Here is a 23,358-nt window from a genome sequence, read left to right on the forward strand (position 1 = left end):
TGGGATTCTTCCGTCCTAAGTGCAGGACTCTGCACTTGTCCTTGTTGAATCTCATCAGATTTCTTTTGGACCAATCCTCTAATTTGTCTAGGGCCCTCTCTATCCTATTCCTACCCTTCAGCGTATCTACCTCTCCTCCCAGTTTAGGGTCATCTGCAAACTTGCTGAGGGTGCAATCCATACCATCCTCCAGATCATTAATGAAGATATTGAACAAAACCAGCCCGAGGACCAACCCTTGGGGCACTCCACTTGATACCAGCTGCCAACTAGACATGGAGCCATCGATCACTACATGTTGAGCACAACAATGAGAACCAGGGCCTGCGATCTAGTAACTTCCGTTAGTTGCCGGAAGAAAGCCTCATCCTCCTGGTGGTCTATAGCAGACTCCCTCCCACCACGACATCACTCTTGTTGCTCACACTTCTAAACTTAATCCAGAGACTCTCAGGTTTTTCTGCAGTTTCATACCGGAGCTCTGAGCAGTCATACTGCTCTCTGACATCCAATACAACTCCCCCACCTTTTCTGCCCTGCCTGTCCTTCCTGAACAGTTTATATCCATCCATGACAGTACTCCAGTCATCTGAGTTATGCCACCAAGTCTCTGTTGTTCCAATCACATCATAATTCCTTGACTGTGCCAGGACTTCCAGTTCTCCCTGCTAGTTTCCCAGTCTTCTTACATTTGTGTATAGGCCCTTGAGATAACTTGCTGTTTGTCCTGCTTTCTTAGTATGAGGCAGGAGCCCTCCCCTCTCGCGCTCTCCTGCTCTTGCTTCCTCCCGGTATCCCATGTCCCCACTTACCTTAGGGCTTTAATTATAACTCAATCCATTTTCTGTGCATTTATGACTAAATGACTAAAATTCTGGAAGCCACATCTGTCAGTCTTAATATTGTACAGCATCCCCTATATTCCCACTACAATATAGGTTGTAGTGTTTTTCCTCTCTCAGGTGTAGAGCTCTGTGCATCACACAGGTAGTAGCATCATTAGCGTGGTACTGGAACAACTTCCGGTAAATCTTTTCATTAAATAATTTGGTAAAATCTTGTGTAAATGTCCAGAGTGCACATTAATGATGCCTGAGGCACATCAAACTGATTGTCCTTTCTGGAAATGTTCAGTTTTTTCCTCTTAGACAGAAATTATCACATGGAGCTGGCATTCTTTTCCTCCTCTCAGAACGACCCACAGAATCAATTTTTTTAGTGACCTTCTCATTCCCACCTCTGAAAGGTGCAGCAGCCAGTTTGTCCTTTTGTGCAAACGTCTAGATTCATTCAAGCTGGTGCTGTGAGGTGTGATTATATCTCCCTTCACCAGAGTCATGGCTTGCACTCCCTCAGGCTTTTTGCTGGGGAAAGGTAACTTTTAAGTTGCAGGTTTCAGAGTAGCAGCCGTGTTAGTCTGTATTCGCAAAAAGAAAAGGAGTACTTTTGGCACATTAGAGACTAACAAATTTATTAGAGCATAAGCTTTTGTGAGCTACAGCTCACAAAATGCAACCAATGAAGTGAGCTGTAGCTCACGAAAGCTTATGCTCTAATAAATTTGTTAGTCTCTAAGGTGCCACAAGTACTCCTTTTTCTTTTTAAGTTGCAGTGAGGGCTCCATAGGAGTCTTGCCATGGAAGCTGCCTAGGGGAAATACTAAATTAGTGCATCCTCTAGCCGCTCTGCCTCGGTCAGTTCTATTCAAGTTGTGATAATGCACTTATCTCTGTGATATGGAAGGACCTCCTTAGACAGCACCCCACCCACTTTCTGTGCTAGCCCGCTGTTGGGGCCCTTGGAAAATGACACAGTCGTTTTTTCACTACCAACAACCTCCCTCTCATACCCCCCAGCAGATCTTCTGCCACCTGGGATGTCTGCCAGAATCTATACTGGTAAAACCAGTGTATACCCCTCAGGTGGTCTGTGCTTGGGTATAGGGTGAAAAGCAACATAATGGAATTGACTAACTTTCTGAGCATTCTGTTATTGAGCATGAATAAATTCTAAAAGTGACTGGTGGAATAAATGTGCAAGATATATTATTGGTATCAGCTGATATGTTTTTTATATTTAAGTAACACCAGATGTAAACTGTGTGAGGCTAATGGAGTATCTCTTACACAGTCTCAATGTAGCAAAACTAATGGAAACATTATATTTTAACTCCAAAACAGTGTTTTAAAAGGAACTGTACACAAGCAGGGGTGGAACCAGCATGATTTTTTCCCCCAGATGTTGAACTGCTTGTTACCTTTGCTCTTCAACTTGTGATTTTTCTTTTCAGTGGTCCACTCCCTACATCCATCCATCCATCTCCATAGTATCTGAGCACCTCGGAGATATATATCAATATATCCTCACAATGCTCCTGTGGGATTGGAAACCATGGTGCAGGCTTCAAAGAGAAATCTCCACAGGGATTTTTGGCAGTAGAGTCTCTTCTTTTCTCTTCTTCAGTTATGGTTGGGGGAATGGGAGTAGGGAAGCCCAGTTTATTACTCTTTTTTTCTTCCAGGCCGGCTGTGGGACAGTTGAGCAATAGAATGTATTTCTCCTTGCCTTACCTACTTCTTGGAAAAAGGATGAGAAGTCAAGAAACAGCTAATTGGCTCTACCTACTCCCACCCTTTTCCAGGAACCTCAGCTGGAAAGGCACCAAGAGTCAATGCGAGGAAAGATGGTCATTATAAGTCTCCAACCCTAGCCTTGTGCCAGCCCATATATCCAGCATAGTAACAAAGGTTAACATTTGGAAACTTATCTTTGGAATGACAAGAGCCAAACTCTTTTTTTTTTTTTTTTTTTTTAAGGTTAAATTCCCCAGAAAATGCTGGGGCCATAAATGGGATCAGTTTGGAGAAAACTGTGAGCCGAAAGGCTTAAATCTCTATGGTCCCAAGCATTGTCCGAACAACCCCGCCTCCCTCTGCCTCTCTTCCCTCCTCCAATCGATCAGTCAATCGATAAATCTCAGTCTGGTTAGACAAAACCAATTTGTCAAACTGCTTGCAGAGCAGCGGAGATGAATCTGTTTGGAATTTGGGTTCCTATTTTGGGATAGTTGCTATGCCTTTGCAACTCACTTTCTATATTTCTTATCATTTTAAGTATAATACCAGAAATCATGCTACCCTAAACTATTTAGGCATTTATGTTCATGATAAGAACATTAATAAATCTCATAGACTCAGTGGACTGAATATTGATAAAATACTGGAGAAAGGCAGCTTTGGTGCTGGTTTTATTAACTGAATCAATGTACTGTACTTTACTTAAAGCTAAAGTATCTATAAATAGAATACCCTCCAACCCTTGTGATTTATAGATAAGCCTCTGGTTTGTGTGTGTCAAGTTGGGCGAAATGAGGCTTTGAAAGGGATTCCCTCTCGTACTGAGCAATATAAATTTGTAGATGAGAGGAGAGAATGTATATATGTAATGTACTTTAGCCTCAGTATTGAGCATATTAACATCCCTGTATTTAAAACTTATACTCACCATGACAGCCTAGGGAGACACTCAGTGGTGTTGTCTGCTATTCTAGACTCTTTGTGCTGCATCATATTGTTTGTGGGATACTGCAGGGTGTTGAGGTAACATTGTCTGACTACTGTCCTGCTGGGAAGCTCAGGAAGATGAGAGATACTGAATCTTTTATGAGGCTATCCCAGACAGCAATATCTTACATAAATATGTTATGAGGATCCTTTAGGTCAGTAGTCATTATATTATTAGCCATATATTTTCATACTATGGAGTTTCAGATAAGATCCATCCCAATAGCTGAAATCAGCTGACGTGTTTGCTGACAGTTCTTACATGTGCCTGCTTGGAGACTAGAGGTGCAGTATGTTTTCAATGGAAGGCTCTGAAATTTGGTCCCACTGGCATTCCGCCAGAACTTGCAGACCTTCAGAGCATGATGCAAGACATGCTTTGTTGAAGTGTCTGCTTGACAATGGACTATTATTGAATTGTTGGTATGGTAGGATGAGTGCCCTGCTTGTAGTGGGTTTAGATGAAGACTTGAGATGTTCAAATTTTCATACACTCAGAAGCCATAGGAATGGATGCATATTAAAAAAAAAAAATCAACCAATCAAAAAAAGTGTAAGCCTGGAAAATTGATACATTATTGAAATCAACATCTTGAGTTGGATGAACATAGGAATGTAAAGCTGTTGTTATACATCTCCCTACTCTTTTATGCTTACATTTATTTTGCCTGTAGTCAGACTGAACTGAAAAGTTTAGCTAAAATCTGCAGCTGAGTATTAAATTCATATATAAGCTGTTTATACGCAACTTGTGTATATACTTTAAAAATCATGACACGGAGTGCAGATAATGAAAATTTTCCTAATGTCACCTAGGATAGATAAATATGGTTACCTCAACATGTTCCCTGTTCCCTTGTGTTTCCCTGTACTTAGTATAGGAAATATTGTTCCTAGAACACTCGGGTTAGCTAACGGCAGAGATTTATTTAGTTATCTAAGCACCACCACAGTATTGACAAGGTATCTGTGTTCTATTTGGCATGTACTGCACAATACAAAACAATAAAATCTCTCATAGAAATAGCAACGTTTACTAGGTTCACCCACTCCGATACAGTAGCCAAGAGGCAGCCCATAATAATTCAGATAAAAAGGAGTAATAGAGTTACATGTTGTATCTTCAGCATGTTGTTTGAACTTGCGAATATAGTATGCTAATTATCATTATGCACCGTCGTAATGGCTAACTGCTACCCATATTTTTGTCTTATTTCCCCCAGTGGCCTCATCTACACAGGGAACAGCAGGATTCTTCACTGAAAAGTATCTGATAGATTTGAATAAAAGTGCTTGACACGCCCACCCTTAGCAGTTTTTGACATTGTTTACTACTGACAATTAGTCCTTATTTTCTTGATCTTTTTAAAGTTAATTTTAATGGGTACATCAACTCACTGCACACAGAGTCAAACGTGTTGTTCCTGAAGACAAAGGATTCCAAATTTATGCTTGAAAAAGTAACTTATTTTTTTTGAGTGTGGTGCAGAAGGTGCACAAAGGATAGAAAGAGAGTTCTATTGTGCAGGGTCTGTTTCAACAACAGAGGAAGATGGTTTTGTGGTTAAGGCACAGAACTTGAATTCAGGTCTAGTTCATGGCTCTGTCACAGATGTCCTTAGTGTGAAGTTGGACAAGTATTTCAATCTTTCTTTTTTTAATCTCAATTTCCCATCTGTATGGTGGGAATAGTACTATTTCCTTTATCTCATTATTTGTCTGTCTTGCCTATTAGACTGTGGACATTCCCACTCTGCAATTGGGAGGTGTGATTGCAGTACCTGTTGTGGTGTCCCGTCCCTTTAAATGTTTGAGTACTCTCTCCTGCCCAGTGCAAAGCCTTCCTTCCTGTAGTTTGTTTTGCAGCAAGAACAATAAAGAGAGCACAGCTGTGTTTCCATCACCAGCTCTGTGTTTACCTCCTTCTCTGTTGGGTCCAGAAATATAACATTGGCCATGCATGATTTGGGTCCCATGCATGTCCAGTGCTCCCACACCCAAGCTAGCTATGATCTCCCTAGATCAAAGGGAGATCTGGGAGGGACTTTGGGTGCAGGACTGTGTTCATGGTGCGGGTTCCCTTACTGCGGCTCTCAGGAAGCAGCTGCCAGGCCTCTGCAGCCCCTATGCACGTGGACGACCACTGAGGCTTTGCGCGCTGCCCTCGCATCTGCAAGCGCCGTCCCCTGGCCAATGAGAGCTCCTTAGCTGGTATTCGGGGCACAAGAAGTGCGCAAAGCCTCCCTGGCTGCCTATGCACCTGGGGCCGCAGGGACCTAGCAGCCGCTTCCGGGAGCCACACAAAGCTAGGGCAGGCAGGGAGCCCGCCTTATCCCTGGGATCTCATTGTGCCGCTGACCGGACTTTTAATGGCCCAGTCAGCGATGCTGACCAGAGCCACCAGGGTCCCAGTTCGACCGGGTGTTCCAGTTGAAAAGCAGACACTGGGCAACCCTAAGCATGGGCAGCGGCTGCTTGAGTACATACCTAGGGTCCCAGGCAGGCAGGGCTAGTCTGTGTCACAGCCTGTGCTGCCACGTCTTCACTGCTGTTGTTCAGCAAGATAGCTTTAATTCAGCTGTATCAAAGCTAGGTTAGTATGTCTGCATGTGCTGCAATCACACTACCTAATTGCAGTATGGGCATATCTAGTAAACACTTCAGGGCAGGGCATACTTTGTTAGTATGTGTATGTACAGTGCCTGGCACAGTGGGCCCTGATCTAAATTGGGATGTCTAGGTACTACTGTAATACAAATATACATATAATTTTTAACTCCGGGTCCATAGAATATTTAAAGTTCCAGGCTCCCTTCCCCTGTCCAAATGTTCTCCTCTTCCTCTTTCTCTTTCTCATTCTTCATCCTATCTTCCTATTTCTCCCACTCTCTGTGTCTCTCTACTTCTCCTTTTGCACTCCAAGCCTTGGTCTCTGTTCCTCTCCTCTGTTTTCATCAAACAGCAAGACAATTATTTTTAGAGCTTGGCTTCCTATGATAGAACTTTCTGAAAGAAAAAAGTATGCTTTTAGCGAAGTACTGTATGCACTGTAGTAACACTCACCTGCCTCCCCCAAATACTCGTTATGATACTTCAGAATGCTGCTTAATGTTTCTTTGATGCTGCAGCTGACCTGGGTGAAGGAGCTGTTTAATGCTACAAGTACTCCTTTTCTTTTAATGGTAGTGTAGCCTTTAGGGCCCAAGCTGTGGCCCGGGCTCTAGGACCCTGCAAGGTGGGTTCTGTAGATGTCTAATTGCAGCGTAGATCTACCCATCACACATTTCCCCTAGGAATTAGAGCTGTATCACTGCCTGCCCTCGTAGGGGTTTTGGTTTGGGGAATTAAACAATGGAAAGGGTTTGTGAACATTCCAGTTTTAAACATGATTAATATTTATATAGAAAAAATTATTTCATCATACTCATTTTGAATTTGGCCTGTAACTCTATCTTAATCTAAACTGTCTGATATAGCAACATTAATTTTGTCTTTTTAAAATTTTGAAGTTCATTGTGCCACCAAAATTACAAGTAGGAAATACATAGTTAGATCATGCAAGACCCACACGAGCCTTTTCTAATGACTGGGATTCCAAGCCCTTGTTCCAAATATTTGTTTCTCACTGAAATCCCAGTTTTGCACCCATGAAGTTAACCACAGTTTTGTCACTTGCTAATGAGGTTTTGATCAGGCATATTGTGGTGTGTGGCCAAATTTCCAAATCAAGTTTAAAAATCTCAACCTAAACATTTCTTATCACAGATGCCTACAGTGGGAGGCTGGTATCTTTTGGAGCACTCAGGCCCTGACACAAAGCCCATTAAAGTCTTTCCATTGGCTTCTATGGGCATTGGACCAGGCCGTCAATAAGCAATGAGGTGAATCAAGTTAGTCTGGAAACACTACATCTTCCATATATACCATGCAATTACAAAGTTTTCTTTTAAGTTTATAGTGGTAGGTCAGATGTTACCAGTTCTAGCTGCAGTTCTGTATTATGGACTTGATTCAAAACCCACTGAAGTCAATCCGAAGACTTAAGTTGACTTCAGTGGGCTTCGGATCAGACCATGTGAATGTAGTCAATACCTGCTCTAATTGGTAATATTTGCTGTCTTGTCTATAAGTGTAATAATTTTATTTTAAATTGTCCTCAATGTATGACACATTTCTATAGAAAATGTTTTCACTTAGGCTGCTTTAATATTTTTGAGTATTTCATACATTACTGACTGGGCTATGAAAGCCCTACAAACCCTAACACTAGTGATGATGGACAGATACTCGTGAGCTGAAATGATGGAAGGTTTTCACTGGGAGCAGAAGATTGAACATTCTTTCCTCCCATATATAAGGTTTAGCTGATTACCATGTCTTGTAACAATCCATTGCTACATGGGCCTGCATATACACACGGTCCCATACATGTGTCAAGGGGGACTAGATGTTACACCTTTCATTTCCAAAATAAGTCTCTTAATCTAACCTGTCTAGTTTCTTTTAGTGTGCAGACAAAAATTTAGGTTTACTATATGTATTCTTTGCATGACAGGCAATAGTGGTTGAGATAGTTAGAAAACATTTGAGAAGTTGTATTCTGTTCAACAGAGGGTAGAGCTTCTGACACAAACTAGCCAATACATTAGTCTCTGGGCCAGAGTCTGCTTTCAGGACATAGTGGAGAGACTTCCGGGGAGGTGTCTAGATTTACACAGCGTAACTACGAACCTAATCTGGCTCTGTACCTATGTGTATATGGGAACAACAATTGTTTGGCTTTTGGGGTAGGGAACTGGAGTTAGACTTGGGAGATCTCCGTTCAATTCCCACTTGTGCTACAGACTTCCTATGTGACCTTGGGCAAGTCATTTAAGCTTTGAACTTCACTTCTCCCTTATAGATTCATAGATACTAAGGTCAGAAGGGACCACTCTGATCATCTAGTCCGACCTCCTGCACAGCGCAGGCCACAGAATGTCACCCACCACTCCTATGAAAAACCTCACCCATGTCTGAGCTATTGAAGTCCTCAAATCATGGTTCAAAACTTCAAGGAGCAGAGAAGCCTCCCTCCAGTCAACCATGCCCCATGCTACAGAGGAAGGCAAAAAAACCTCCAGGGCCTCTCCAATCTGCCCTGGAGGAAAACTCCCTCCCGACCCCAAACATGGCAATCAGCCAAACCCTGAGCACATGGGCAAGATTCACCAGCCAGATACCCAGGAAAGAGTTTTCTATAGTAAATCAGATCCTATCCATCTAATATCCCATCTCAGGGGATTTGGCCTATTTACCCTGAATATTTAAAGATCAATTACTTACCAAAATCCCATTATCCCATCATACCATCTCCTCCATAAACTTATCGAGTAGAATCTTAAAACCAGATAGATCTTTTGCCCCCACTGCTTCCCTTGGAAGGCTATTCCAAAACTTCACTCCTCTGACGGTTAAAAACCTTCGTCTGATTTCAAGTCTAAACTTCCTGGTGGCCAGTTTATACCCATTTGTTCTTGTGTCCACATTGGTGCTGAGCTTAAATAATTCCTCTCCCTCTCCTGTATTTATCCCTCTGATATATTTATAGAGAGCAATCATATCTCCCCTCAACCTTCTTTTAGTTAGGCTAAACAAGCCCAGCTCCTTAAGTCTCCTTTCATAAGACAAGTTTTCCATTCCTCGGATCATCCTAGTAGCCCTTCTCTGTACCTGCTCCAGTTTGAATTCATCCTTTTTAAACATGGGAGACCAGAACTGCACACAGTATTCTAGGTGAGGTCTCACCAGTGCCTTGTATAACGGTACTAAAACCTCCTTATCCCTACTGGAAATGCCTCTCCTGATGCATCCCAAAACCGCATTAGCTTTTTTCACAGCCATATCACATTGGCAGCTCATAGTCATCCTATGATCAACCAATACTCCAAGGTCCTTCTCCTCTTCCGTTACTTCTAATTGATGCGTCCCTAATTTATAACTAAAATTCTTGTTATTAATCCCTAAATGCATAACCTTACACTTCTCACTATTAAATTTCATCCTATTACTATTACTCCAGTTTACAAGGTCATCCAGATCCTCCTGTATAATATCCCGATCCTTCTCCGAATTGGCAATACCTCCCAGCTTTGTATCATCTGCAAACTTTATTAGCACACTCCCACTTTTTGTGCCAAGGTCAGTAATAAAAAGATTAAATAAGATTGGTCCCAAAACCGATCCCTGAGGAACTCCACTGGTAACCTCCCTCCAACCTGACAGTTCGCCTTTCAGAAGGACCCGTTGCAGTCTCCCCTTTAACCAATTCCTTATCTACCTTTTGATGTTCATATTGATCCCCATCTTCTCCAATTTAACTAATAATTCCCCATGTGGCACGGTATCAAATGCCTTACTGAAATCTAGGTAAATTAGATCCACTGCATTTCCTTTATCTAAAAAATCTGTTACTTTTTCAAAAAAGGAGATTAGGTTGGTTTGGCACGATCTACCTTTTGTAAAACCATGTTGTATTTTGTCCCATTTACCATTGACTTCAATGTCCTTAACTAATTTCTCCTTCAAAATTTTTTCCAGGACCTTGCATACTACAGATGTCAAACTAACTGGCCTGTAGTTACCCGGATCACTTTTTTTTCCTTTCTTAAAAATAGGAGCAATATTAGCAATTCTCCAATCATTCGGTACTATTCCTGAGTTTACAGATTCATTAAAAATTCTTGCTAATGGGCTTGCAATTTCAGGTGCCAATTCCTTTAATAATCTTGGATGAAGATTATCTGGGCCCCCCGATTTAGTCCCATTAAGCTGTTTCAGTTTCGCTTCTACCTCTGATATGGTAATATCTACCTCTATATCCTCCTTCCCATTTGTCATGCCCTTTGTAAAGTGCGGTTAATAACACTTCCCTTCTCCCACTCTCTTTCCGTCTTCTGTGGTTAGATTGTAAAGTCTTTGGAAGCACAGACTGTCTCACTGTGTTTGAACAATACTTACTGCAATGGGGCACTAATCTTGGTTAAGACCTCAAGGCACTACCATAATACAAGTAATTAATAGTAATGATTATTAATCATTAATCACTGATGATACCCATGAAAATACTTGCTTGGTTCAAAACCCCCACATTCTACAAACTCTTGCCTCAGGCATGTTCCCCAAAACACCCAGTTGTGACACAATAATGCCATATTTGACAGATTTATTAGGGAAGCACTGCTTGTGGTTCCACTGGTAAAGCTGAGTTTTGCACTTAACAAGGTGGTTGAATTTCTGCCCTATGTATGAAGAATATAGTGTATTTGCCCCAAAATTATAGCATTTCTTGATGGAGTACAGAACGTATGTTCTGATAATTTACCCGTAGGTTAATTAACTTGAGTTAAAATAATTAAAAATGGGTCTTTTAAGAAATTTTACGCTGGTATCTGTTTCTCCATAATGATCTTAATAACAGAATAACAGACATTCCAAACTTCATTTATTAAAACTCACTTGAAATTTCTTGCATAGGCTATTTGAAAACTTTAAAAAAGATTTATAGTAACTTTCCCAAATATTCTGCATAAATTAAAGTTTCTTTAGCAGAGAGTGACAAATAATATTCTTCTACAGAGAATTTCACATACAACTAACTGCCCTCTTTTAAAATGGCTGCCACTTCCCATTGTATTCAATAAGATTGAGACCACAGACTATGCTTAACAAAATGGCTGCTAGCTTCACTGTCAGTGGGAAGCAGCGGGCATTTTGGAAGAGGATACTTTAACGAAAGGTCAATATAGCCTTAATCTCATTGAGTACAGTGGGAGATGGCAGCCATTTTGAAAGACCATTGGTTTCTCTGAAGAAGACTTGTTTTTATATCCATCAGCTTCTGCTGGCAAACTTAGTTATTAAAATTATGGCAAAAATACCATTAATCTAAATATTTTTTTCAAAAGCTATCTATTGCCTTAGATCTACTCAACTAGAGGGAAAGAGGGGACAATTTGGAGTATGGGAGGAGGCATGGGGGATATTTTACAGAGGAGGAGAGATCCATGAATAAGATGGCCATCTTGTTCTCTCAATTGCCCTTTAACCTATCTAACTAGGCCTGTCACTATTTAGATATATTATAGACAAAGACTCGTGTTCTACAAACACAATGCATATGAGTAAACTGAAACAGAAATCAATGAATTGTTTTAATAGTTAACTGTAACTGACCTTGTAAGTTACAGAATCTGAAATGAAATATTTCTTAACAGCATAACATACTGTAGTTGTTATCAGAAGTGAACCTGAAAAAAATACTTTTGGAAACCAACTCTATTATTCTGAAGTTTGGATATCTTAAAATCTTTAGCAAGAGAAACACATTCATACTAGGAAAAATTTCTTTATTTTATATTTAAGTATCCTAACATGAATTTGTTTCTTTGAAAAAAATTCCAAACACAATTTTTGTATAAATAAGATACCTAATTTTATTTAACTTCTAAGCCTCAAATTTTCCAAATTGGATACTTAAATAAATGTCCTGATTTTTGAAAGATGGTCAGCTCCAACATATTTCATTGTCTTAAGAGGAAGTTGTGGGTCCTCAGCATCTCTGAAAATGAAACTACTTTTATTTAGATGCCTAATATGAGCTAAGGTGTCTACCTTCAAGCACTTGAGTTGGAAACTTTCAAACTGTGCCGAGAGACTAATGCAGTAATTTTTTTTAATGTGGTGTTGCTATTATTTTCTGCACATCCTTTTAGAATAAGCATGTCTATCAGATGAGTATACAATATAATTTTTATTGTCAGTCTTGTTCATCAGAGATTGCACTGACACAAAGTAGCCTGATGTAATGACATGCTTTAAACAGGGATGAAATTCAATTTTTTGAAGATGTGTAAATAATACACATTAACCAAAGCAGTTTTACCATTGTTTTGCCTCAAAACCCCATCCAAGCAGACAAACCAATCTTCCAGATTTGGGAAATATAACATCCTATTATCCTAATTTTTGACCTGGTCTTGCATTGATGATTTTCATGTAGAAATGATTTTGTTTAATGTTGAAAAGCTTGCGTCTTACTTTGATTGTGTATTTATTCTGTGAGTACCTATTTATGCCTTTGCATTTACCAGTACAAATCCAAAATGCAAACTACTTACGTGGGAAGACAAACTAATAATAATAATAATAATAATATTTTATGGGTGAAAACCTTTGTAGTTTTCATGTATAAAAATATCTTGGCTAGAATGAAATTGTAGTACTTTGTTCCTTTAAAAAAAAAATCATACATTTTTTTTCATTTCATAAGGAATGACCCATTTCTTCTGGTTCAGAAACCATGGAGGCCTGATTCTGCTTTCTCTTAGTCTGGTATAAATCTGGACTAACTCCACTGAAGTCAGTGGAATTACAAGTAGATAAAACCAGTGTAAGTGAAATCAGAATCATATCCTAATTGGTTAAATGACAGAGGATGAAATTTCAGGATGAAAAAAGTTAAACATAATTACACATTTCCAAAGGTAAAATAAGGTGGTACTTTGTATGTTAAAGTGCAGATTTGTGGGTCTCACATTTCAGTGCAAAGCCAGAGATTTCCATTCACTTGTTTAAATTTATTCTCTGTATTAACTCATTATCTGACAGAATCAGATCCTGAATTAGCAAGGAGTATGAATAGAATGAGCGGTGTTAAAAATCTGGAGCAAGGGTTTGATTCTGCAAAGTGTTGGGCACTGTAGCCCCAGTTCAGCAAAGCTTGTGTGTACTTTCATAGATTCATAGATACTAAGGTCAGAAGGGACCATTCTGATCATCTAGTCTGACGTCCTGCACAATGCAGGCCACAGAATCTCACCCACCCACTCCTACGAAAAACCTCACCTATGTCTGAGCTATTGAAGTCCTCAAATCGTGGTTTAAAGACTTCAAGGAGCAGAGAATCCTCCCTTAAATCACCCATGCCCCATGCTACAGAGGAAGACGAAAAACCACCAGGCCTTCTTCCAATCTGCCCTGGAGGAAAATTCCTTCCCGACCCCAAATATGGTGATCAGCTAAACCCTGAGCATATGAGCAAGATTCACCAGCCAAATACTACAGAAAATTCTTCCCTGGGTAACTCAGATCCCATCCATCTAATATCCCATCTCAGGGGATTAGGCCTATTTACCATGAATATTTAAAGATCAATTAATTACCAAAATCACATTATCCCATCATGCCATCTCCTCCATAAACCTATCGAGTTTAATCTTAAAGCCAGATAGATCTTTTGCCCCCACTGCTTCCCTTGGAAGGCGATTCCAAAACTTCACTCCTCTGATGGTTAGAAACCTTCGTCTAATTCCGCTTCCTGGTGGCCAGTTTATACCCATTTGTTCTTGTTCCACATTGTTACTGAGCTTAAATAATTCCTCTCCCTCTCTGGTATTTATCCCTCTGATATATTTATAGAGAGCAATCGTATCTCCCCTCAACCTTCTTTTAGTTAGGCTAAACAAGCCAAGTCTCCTTTCATAAGACAAGTTTTCCATTCCTCGGAACATCCTAGTAGACCTTCTCTGTACCTGCTCCAGTTTGAATTCATCCTTCTTAAACATGGGAGACCAGAACTGCACACAGTATTCCAGGTGAGGTCTCACTAGTGCCTTGTATAACGGTATTAAAATCTCCTTATCCCTACTGGAAATACCTCTCCTGATGCATCCCAAAACCACATTAGCTTTTTTCACAGCCATATCACACTGGCAGCTCATAGTCTTCCTATGATCAACCAATACTCCAAGGTCCTTCTCCTCCTCCGTTACTTCTAATTGATGCGTCCCTAGCTTATAGCTAAAATTCTTGTTATTAATCCCTATATGCATAACCTTACACTTCTCACTATTAAATTTCATCCCATTACTATTACTCCAGTTTACAAGGTCATCCAGATCCTCCTGTATGATATCCCGATCCTTCTCTGAATTGGCAATACCTCCCAGCTTTGGATCATCTGCAAACTTTATTAGCACACTCCCACTTTTTGTGCCAAGGTCAGTAATAAAAAGATTAAATAAGATTGGTCCCAAAACTGATCCCTGAGGAACTCCACTAGTAAGCTCCCTCCATCCTGACAGTTCACCTTTCAGTAGGACCCGTTGTAGTCTCCCCTTTAACCAATTCCTTATCCACCTTTCGATGTTCATATTGATCCCCATCTTTTCCATTTTAGCTAATAATTCCCCATGTGGCACGGTATCAAACGCCTTACTGAAATCTAGGTAAATTAGATCCACTTTGTTTCTTTTGTCTAAAAAATCTGTAACTTTCTCAAGAAAGGAGATCAGGTTGGTTTGGCACGATCTACCTTTTGTAAAAACCAAACACTGAACACTTTGCAGGGTCAATGAATAGGTCAGACAAAAAGATATACACTTGCAACACATGGTGCCTTTCATATAAAGATCCTAAAGGATGGTACACGTACATAGAGATATGATATGCAAGAGATGATAATTCAGTGTTAAGTTTTCACAGTTAAAAATAAAAAGTCAGGAAATACAAGAGCGAAGGTCCCTGCGCCCAAATTAACTTGTCTATGTTTGACCCACATAATAATTTTTAAAAGCGGCAAAGAGTCCTGTGGCCCCTTATAGACTAACAGATGTATTGGAGCATGAGCTTTCGTGGGTAAATACCCACTTCGTCGGATGCAAGGTATTCACCCACGAAAGCTCATGGTCCAATACGTCTGTTAGTCTATAAGGTGCCACAGGACTCTTTGCCGCTTTTACAGATACAGACTAACACGGCTACCCCTCTGAAGCATAATATTTTTTGTTTTTTTTTCTTCATAATGGGCCAAATCCTGAGGTCCTTATTTATGGCTATGTATTTGTCAACAGACATAAGAGCAAACATCCCCAACAAACCCCTGCTAGGTCTGTGTGTACATGAAAAGCAGCTGTTGTGCTTTTGGTACCTCACAAAATAGATGTGTAGAAAATAGACAAAGTTTGCTGCCTGGTAGTACAACTGAGAAGGCACAGGGGAGGTGGCGTAAGGAGCAAAGGCAGAATGGGAAGGACTCGTGCTTCTCTGCACTGCCCCTGGGATACAACTACATTCTGCTCATACCTTGCTCAGGCAAATTCCCATGGGGTCTTTGGGTTCCAGTATGCAGTGGTGGTGATTCTGGCCCCCTGAATATCTCAGTAGCTTTCTGAGCTATGGAAGCTGAAACTCCTGGTTCCGTTGAGAGGAGTCGAGGGTGGGGGCATTTTTCCTGATAGAATGATCAGGCAGAACTATTGATAACCAAGTCAGGAAGTTGCCAGCTCTATGATGGAATAACCAATGCAGTGGAAGACTCATACCCATGTTATTAACTAACTGGTGTTTGGCTAGGATGCTGGAGAAAACAAAAAAGCCACAGGATATTTAATGACTAAAAGTAGTCAGGACTAATCTTTGAAACAGATGTAAAATATGGCATCTCCAGCAATAGTGTCCTCTAATACCATTCTTCATTATCAAGTGGAAGTCCAGTTCACGATCCATAACATCCTGTATGCAAGAAAGATATGACAGGAGAAATCTGTAACATCATCCAACATCTGTTTATATGCTCTTTTCCCCCAAAACCAATTTGCATGCCTACAATATCAGAGTTTCCCAGTGGAATACGGGGTGTAAAATATTACCTCTTGAGTTGAAAATTATTTAACCAAGAGATTCTTCAGTGTTCAAGAATTCTGGTTGGCTGGTTTTAAAAGCAAAACCATATGTTGTTTACCTGACTTAGCCTTTCTCCAATTTTATAGAACGTGAGCAGGAAAATGCAAAAAGGAGGAAACTTCACACTAATTAGATGATAATGAATACAGGTGCTATAACTGTTTAGTGAATTACACTAATATGTCTTCATAGCAAGTTGTGGGAATAGAGTCAGGGCCAATAGATTTTTTGTTTTGTTTGGTTTGGTTTTTTTTAATCTTGTGTACATGTGTATTGCGGAGGCATGCCAAGACTCAAATTAAGGCAAATCTAAATGGGTTGTATAATTCTACAGATGCTGTGTTAAGGCTACAACGAGCCAACAAGTACGTATTATGTGGCCTTGAGAAAATGTACTAAATTTTGTACATCATTTCTGCTTTGTGAGTTTCTCAGTGGAAATACATTCAGTGCAGTATTGGGATGAAAGGTTGTTTAGGTAGATACAAGGCACATTACAAGTCATATATAACTTGGTATACAGGGAAGGTTGTTATACAGCCACTTACTTGGCTGCCAGCCCAATAGGAGACCAGCATCAAATCTAACCTCTGGATTCCTGCACCTCTGGATGACTTCTTCTCTTAGGTAATTTTTCCCCCTCAGTTTCCAATGAGGGTGAGGTGGCTTAGGGTGGTGTAAATTAAATTCCTCTGCAGCTTCCTAAATATTTAGTTACAGAGAGTCAGTGCAAACTTTGAGGAGGTGTGCCATACCATAGCTGCTGCACCATGTATATAGTAGTGCACATAGCCGAGGGGAATGAGACATGAGGGTGATAATGGAAACTCAGGGAGTAGTGAAATCAGTTCCATATAAATGGATGGGTGAAAATTCCCATTGAGGTATAATATCCTAAGTTGCTGACTCTTGGAGGTGAAGGCTCCTTGGCATATGACCATGGCTGAGATGACAGAAGAAGACATGATCGTGCTCTGATCCCCAAGGGGATGCAATAATTAAATGTTAAGGGTTTTTTTATAAAGGCAATTAAATTTTCATGCCAAGTTTCTATTTTAATTTAAGATTGAATGTTTAAAAATGTGCAAATAATAAAAATATACAGATTCTGAAATCTTCTTTGTCTTTTCATTGAGGAAAAAGTGTTTAAAATGTAGTCAGACATTCTGCAGCAGTAAATATCTGATATTTACCATACGGATTACTCAGTTTCCTTTTTCCTTGATGAACGGGGCTCCCTAAGCTTATTGTGCTTGTTCTCTGATTTATATGAGAAATGTGGCTGCTAGGATTTGCTTTTGTCAGCATCCCCTCCCCCACATCCGGAAACCTTAGTGCTTCAAACACTGATGCTGTGCTGCGGGGGGTGCGTGTGTGTGTGTGTGTGTGTGTGTGTGCGCGTGCGTGTGCGTGCAAGAGAGAGTGAGTGTCTGATCTTAAAAGAAATAGTATATGGATAATAAATAAGAAAACAAAAGTTGAAGGACTTGGCTTACGACTTCATTTTTCTTTTTTACAGTGAGATATTAGTGCAGACTAAGCATAGGCTGCCGTTTATGAACATTTAGTGGTTTAAAAACAGCTATGTTGCATTTAAAATCAGCAATTTAACATAACTAGGAATGGCAGCTTCATTAAATAACACCGTGATCTTCCAACCATATTCTTAACTAGTAATTTCCCTGTAGCAAAGTACATAGATAATCAACATCCCAGCCTGTCAGTAAACTTGTTGGGGAATTAAATCCTAGAGGAAGAATCCCGTAGCCCTGGAGGAAGGCTGAGTGCATGTTTCACTGTCGTCTTTTCGGCTCATCTCAGTAGTCCCATTGCTAGCATGTGCTCAGTTGTCATAGCAACACCATCTCCTGCTTCATACAGGAAAGATTAGCTCTTACTGTGCAGTGGAGAGAATTTAGGGGAAGTCAAGCTAATCCCTGGGTGCACTGTGAGAGAAAGGTTGGACCTCGCCTGAGGGATGCTGTATCTGCAATGATAGAATTGGCCTGCCACAGACACTGGTATTTAAGTTGAAGAGCAGAATTCACAGTAAGTGTTGGCTCCTCCAGAGTGGAATATCGAACGAGGTTTTCTAAGTCTTGTTGAAGACTGTCCCATGCCAACAGTGGAATGACAGCAGGAGGCTGTGTCTGGAATAGCAATATGTTTTGCTAGTTGAGGTGGTATTTCAAATATTGATGCAAAGCTTTAGCTCTTTAGAAAACTAAGGGATAAATTTTTAAAACCTTGATATGCACACCTAAAATCCATAAGCACGTCTCATTTGGTGAGCAAAACTGGACAAGTGATGAAGAGCATGCCTTACAGATTTTAGTGAGCGTGCAGTTGTGTATGCAATATACTGCACACTTAAGAATTCCTGTGTGCTGAAAAATAAGTGGGAAAGCGCGAGGATACCTATTTGTGCTACTACAATCCTCAACTGCAAAAATGCTGAACTATGCATTTTAAGCATGAAAATTTAGAAAGAATGTTTCAACAATGATTTGTGTTCTTAATTTAAATCCTGCACAGAAAAATAAAACGTTTATTAAATGGATAATCACGTTATAATACCAGCTTTTCTTTGAGGAAGAGTTAAAACTATTTTTTTCTTTAGCTTACTTTATGTGATGCTGTTATGATTGGACATGATACAACGTGGGAAATGTGGCTGTATCTCTGGATAGAAAGGGTGTATTTTAATTGTTCCATCGTCTGCTTTTTTTGGTGTTCTAGCTTTTCCTTTATGTGGTCCTGTCTTCCACTTTTAGTAGATGCTTAAGTCTTCTAGTTTTTTAAGTTATGAAGGTTATAATAAACTCTGAAATGTCTGGTGTTGACATTTATTTATGCTGTCAATTTTCTCTCAAAGTGTATTTTTGTGGGCATAGTTTATTCATTTATTAGCAAGTATACAGAATATGAATGTTCCAAATATTCAACATATGGATTGTTCACATTGTATGTAATAAAATTTCATGTTGATTTTTGACTTAAAAGTTCTGGTTATTTTGAAATCTATAAAAAAAAATTAATTCAAAACAAATACATATATACTATTTTTTCTCCCGCATTTCTCTTCTATTAATGAGAGGACTTCATAGTAATGAACAATAGTAATATAGCACAATTTTGAGAAAGATTGTCTTAACATTTATTAAAAAGTACTCTGATGTGGAAGAACTGTTTACAATTTCTAAAAAGTAGATATTTCCGTACATCTAAAATATTTTATTTTTTCCAAAAACTCAATTTACACACAGTTCATTTAATGAAACAGCCTGTTTCCACTTTTTATGGCAAAAAAATGTAGACCTCGGTGCATTGCGATGCCAGAGACCTGAGTCCCCTCACCCAGGGGAGGAGATGAAGGATCTTCAGAAATGTTATGCCCTCTGCCAGTGGTGCTCAGAAGGTGGCAGACTTGAGCCCCGATTTGGTTAATGAAACAGCTTTTCTCTCTACAAACACCTTCTCTTGGCTATTTTATAGTAACATTAATAACATTGCTACTCCGGGAGGACATATGTTGTCCATTCAGATAAGTGCATCAATAGTATATATCTACTACAAAGAGAGGAATTTAGGAATAAACAAGGGAAAAGTACTAAAGCATTAGACCACTATCCAGGCTGGCCTTTGAGTCACAGCCAGACATAGTGATTGAGGAACCCACACAAATGCCAGGCAGAGAAGGGATGTTGAAGGAGAGGAATAGAGGAAGTCTAATGCACAAGTTTTAACTGGAAAGAGCTCACATAAATTAATGCTAATTCAATTCAATTTAAAATGGAAGTATTTATTTTTCAAAAATCCTACAAAATTAAGAAACACAAGGAAGTATTTATCAGAGAACTTATTGCATGCTTTCACTCCTCTGTACTTAACTGTGTATTGAAATATTGAGACAGACAAAGTAGGTGAGGTAATATCTTTGATTGGACCAACTTCTGTTGGTGGAAGATACAAGCTTTCGAGCTACACAGAGCTCTTCTTTGAACCTGAAGCTCTACCCAGAGCTCAAAAACAGCTTTGTGTAGCTCAAAAGCTTATACCTTTGGCCAACAGAAGTTGATTCAATAAAATATACTATCTCACCTACCTTGTCTTTTCTCACTTCCTGGGACCAATGTGACTACAATACTTCAAACAACATACTGAAATATTTGCCACTTAACATAGCTGTCTAGATTTACAAAAATTGAAGACCCTTAATGGCGTGAATGTAGCAGATGTGTCTCTTTGTTAATAGAAGGTAAGCAATTTGTTGGAATTTCTTTCATGCTGAGATCATGTGACTTGCTTTTTTCAATCTTTAACCTCTCTGTGGGACATGGCTGAGTGAATTTTCGCTGGATTGGTATTTCACAGAGCTTTTAAAGGCAACTATTTTCTCTTATGAGCTTTATATTGAGTTAATCTTATGAATTCTCTCTGTACCCATTTCAGAAAGTTGGCAATAATATTTTTCAGGACTGATTATTGTGGATGCTGAATTTGTCTGATTTTTCTTGTAGCTGCACTAAGGGAGTTGGTTTTCTAGTTTTTATTTCTACACACACTTTAGTAACTGCATGAATGGAGCTTCTTAAGGTACTGAGTAAGGTACTGGTTAAAATAAATATGGGTGCCCGAATAAGTCCCAAAGTATGTATCCAAAACAGGTACACACGCATCACTCTCCCTTACAGAGATTCCGCATATAGTGTTCTTGACAAATCTTCACATAGATTTCTTCTCCCAAAGCACTGGTCAGGAATTTTCAGTCATTGTTTTTTCAAGGGACAGTGCTGTTTCCACAAAAATCAAAATTTGTCATGAGAAGTTTAACTTTTTCTGAAATCTTTCAATTTTCTGTCAGGAAAACAAAACAAAATATTTCATTTTTTTGGTCAGGTTCAGCCAAATAAAAATGTTTCAGACCAGTTGGACCTTAATCTCTGCCCGCTTGAGTTGTTGTGGTGCAACACAAGAGTTGTAAAATCAAGAGATTATAGAACTAATTAATAGGAATTTATTATTTCTTTTTTTGAAATTTGTCTAATTTATTTAAAAAGTTCACACAGCACAGCCTCCACTTCCATCCTGATCCTACTCTTATTGAAGTCAATGGATTCTTGGTTTCCGTGTTTCATATGGATCTCCTTGCAGGGAAATATACCTAAGAGATTCTGTACCTCCAGGGCTGACAAGGGGTAGGGAAAGGGAAGAGCCCGAAGATCAGGGCCCATTCCCCCAAAATGTCTGTAATGTCTGAAAATAAAATGAAATAGAAGGGGTAGGACTCCCATGAACATGATATACCGAGGTCCCAAATTTCTCTCAACAGGCCTGTGTACCTCCCAGGCAGCACTCTGCACCTCATAGGACTTGTATCTTAGCATCCATAAATATGACGAAATCATAAATCTTGCAGTGTCCTAGCAGGAATCTCATTACAGTGATAGCATGAGTCATGAGATATCACAGTTCATAGCTTTTACTACCCTTCTGCCACAATGCAGCTGGGTCTTTTAATCAGATATTTATCACATGCATGTTGGGGATCTTGTTTCACAGTTGTGAGGCGCTGTATCTCTTGATGTTTTTGCATCTCTTGAAATCTTCTGAAATGTGTTCAAGGAACATATATTCAAAGGAACCTGAGCTGGGCAGAGTTGAAGAGAGAGTTCACAAGTAAAAGGGGCCCGCGATCTAAGAATTTGTATATCTTATAGTAGAAGCAGAGTTTCGTTTTATTAGCTTTGAAGACATAAACTCAAAGTCTTTTCAATAGTGGCTCTGTTCTTGTCATTTAAATATGTCCACATGTAGTTTTAAAGAATATTTTTCTTTCAAAATTTTAGGCTCAAAATTTTCCCTAATTTTAAAATAATGGTAGTCAAATGTGGGAAATACTGATTATCATTTACTATTTTAAATCTGCCTATCTATTGTCCTCTTCCCTCACTAGCCAAAAAAATGTAAAATTCAATTGCCTCTAACTATGTGTGCAGTATATTTAGTGTAGTAGGCAAAATACTTTCCCTTGCAGCCTACATTTGGCTCCCATTAATTGCAGTGGGATTATGAACAAGTATCTAAAGGCACATTTTGGCTTGGCCCCATGTTTTCTTCTGTCTGGCTTTGCAGCAGTTAATTTTAAAAAACCCTATTGTCAGAGCTGTGCTGCTGGCCTCATGTTTCTATATGAGGGGAAGCGGTTATTGTTAAACAAAACAGATATGTTGATTTTCAGTACTGCAAAAGACATGGAGGGAAAAGTGAGAAGGCTTTTGTGGGCACTTCTTTGGATCTCCCTTTCAAAAGGCAGTGAAGATCCCAAGCTCGCTCTCTCTTGTCTGGCAGACCTATCAGAAAAGGGCTAGGGTTGTTCTTTTGACTTGCAACTACATTAGTTGTCAGAATTCTGTGTTGTGGTGCTTTAGGGAACTGAAACATTTCATAGATTCATAGATATTAAGGTCAAAAGGGACCATTATGATCATCTAATCTGACCTCCTGCACAATGCAGGCCACAGAATCTCACCCACCCACTCCTGCGATAAACCTCTCACCTATCTCTGAGCTATTGAAGTCCTCAAATCATGGTTTAAAGACTTCAAGGAGCAGAGAATCCTCCAGCAAGTGACCTGTGCCCCATGCTACAGAGGAAGGTGAAAAACCTCCAGGCCCTCTTCCAATCTGCCCTGGAGGAAAATTCCTTCCCGACCCCAAATATGGCGATCAGCTAAACCCTGAGCATATGAGCAAGATTCACCAGCCAGATAACCAGGAAAGAATTCTCTGTAGTAACTCAGATCCCACCCCATCTAACATCCCATCACAGGCCATTGGGCCTATTTACCATGAATATTTAAAGATCAATTAATTGCCAAAATCATGTTATCCCATCATACCATCTCCTCCATAAACTTATCGAGTTTAATCTTAAAGCCAGATAGGTCTTTTGTCCCCACTGCTTCCCTTGGAAGGCTATTCCAAAACTTCACTCCTCTGTGGTTAGAAACCTTCGTCTAATTTCAAGTCTAAACTTGCCAATGACCAGTTTATAGCCATTTGTTCTTGT

At 39.6% G+C, this 23,358-nt stretch overlaps 1 protein-coding gene across 6 annotated transcripts in view; it reads left to right on the plus strand.

Moving 5' to 3' along the window:
• Positions 1 to 23,358, plus strand: part of NOL4 (nucleolar protein 4) — a 268,955-nt gene that overhangs the window by 112,062 nt on the left and 133,535 nt on the right. Inside the window, exon 1 of one of the 6 annotated variants that reach the window (XM_038392938.2) lies at positions 18,168 to 18,335. The exons of the other annotated variants lie outside the window; for them this stretch is intronic. The gene's annotated coding sequence lies outside the window, so the exon portion shown is untranslated. Of the gene's footprint in view, positions 1 to 18,167; positions 18,336 to 23,358 lie in introns of those variants that run through there. 6 annotated transcript variants of the gene reach the window in all.

This window comes from Dermochelys coriacea, chromosome 2 (genome assembly GCF_009764565.3).
Source record: "Dermochelys coriacea isolate rDerCor1 chromosome 2, rDerCor1.pri.v4, whole genome shotgun sequence".
NCBI lineage: Eukaryota > Metazoa > Chordata > Testudines > Dermochelyidae > Dermochelys > Dermochelys coriacea.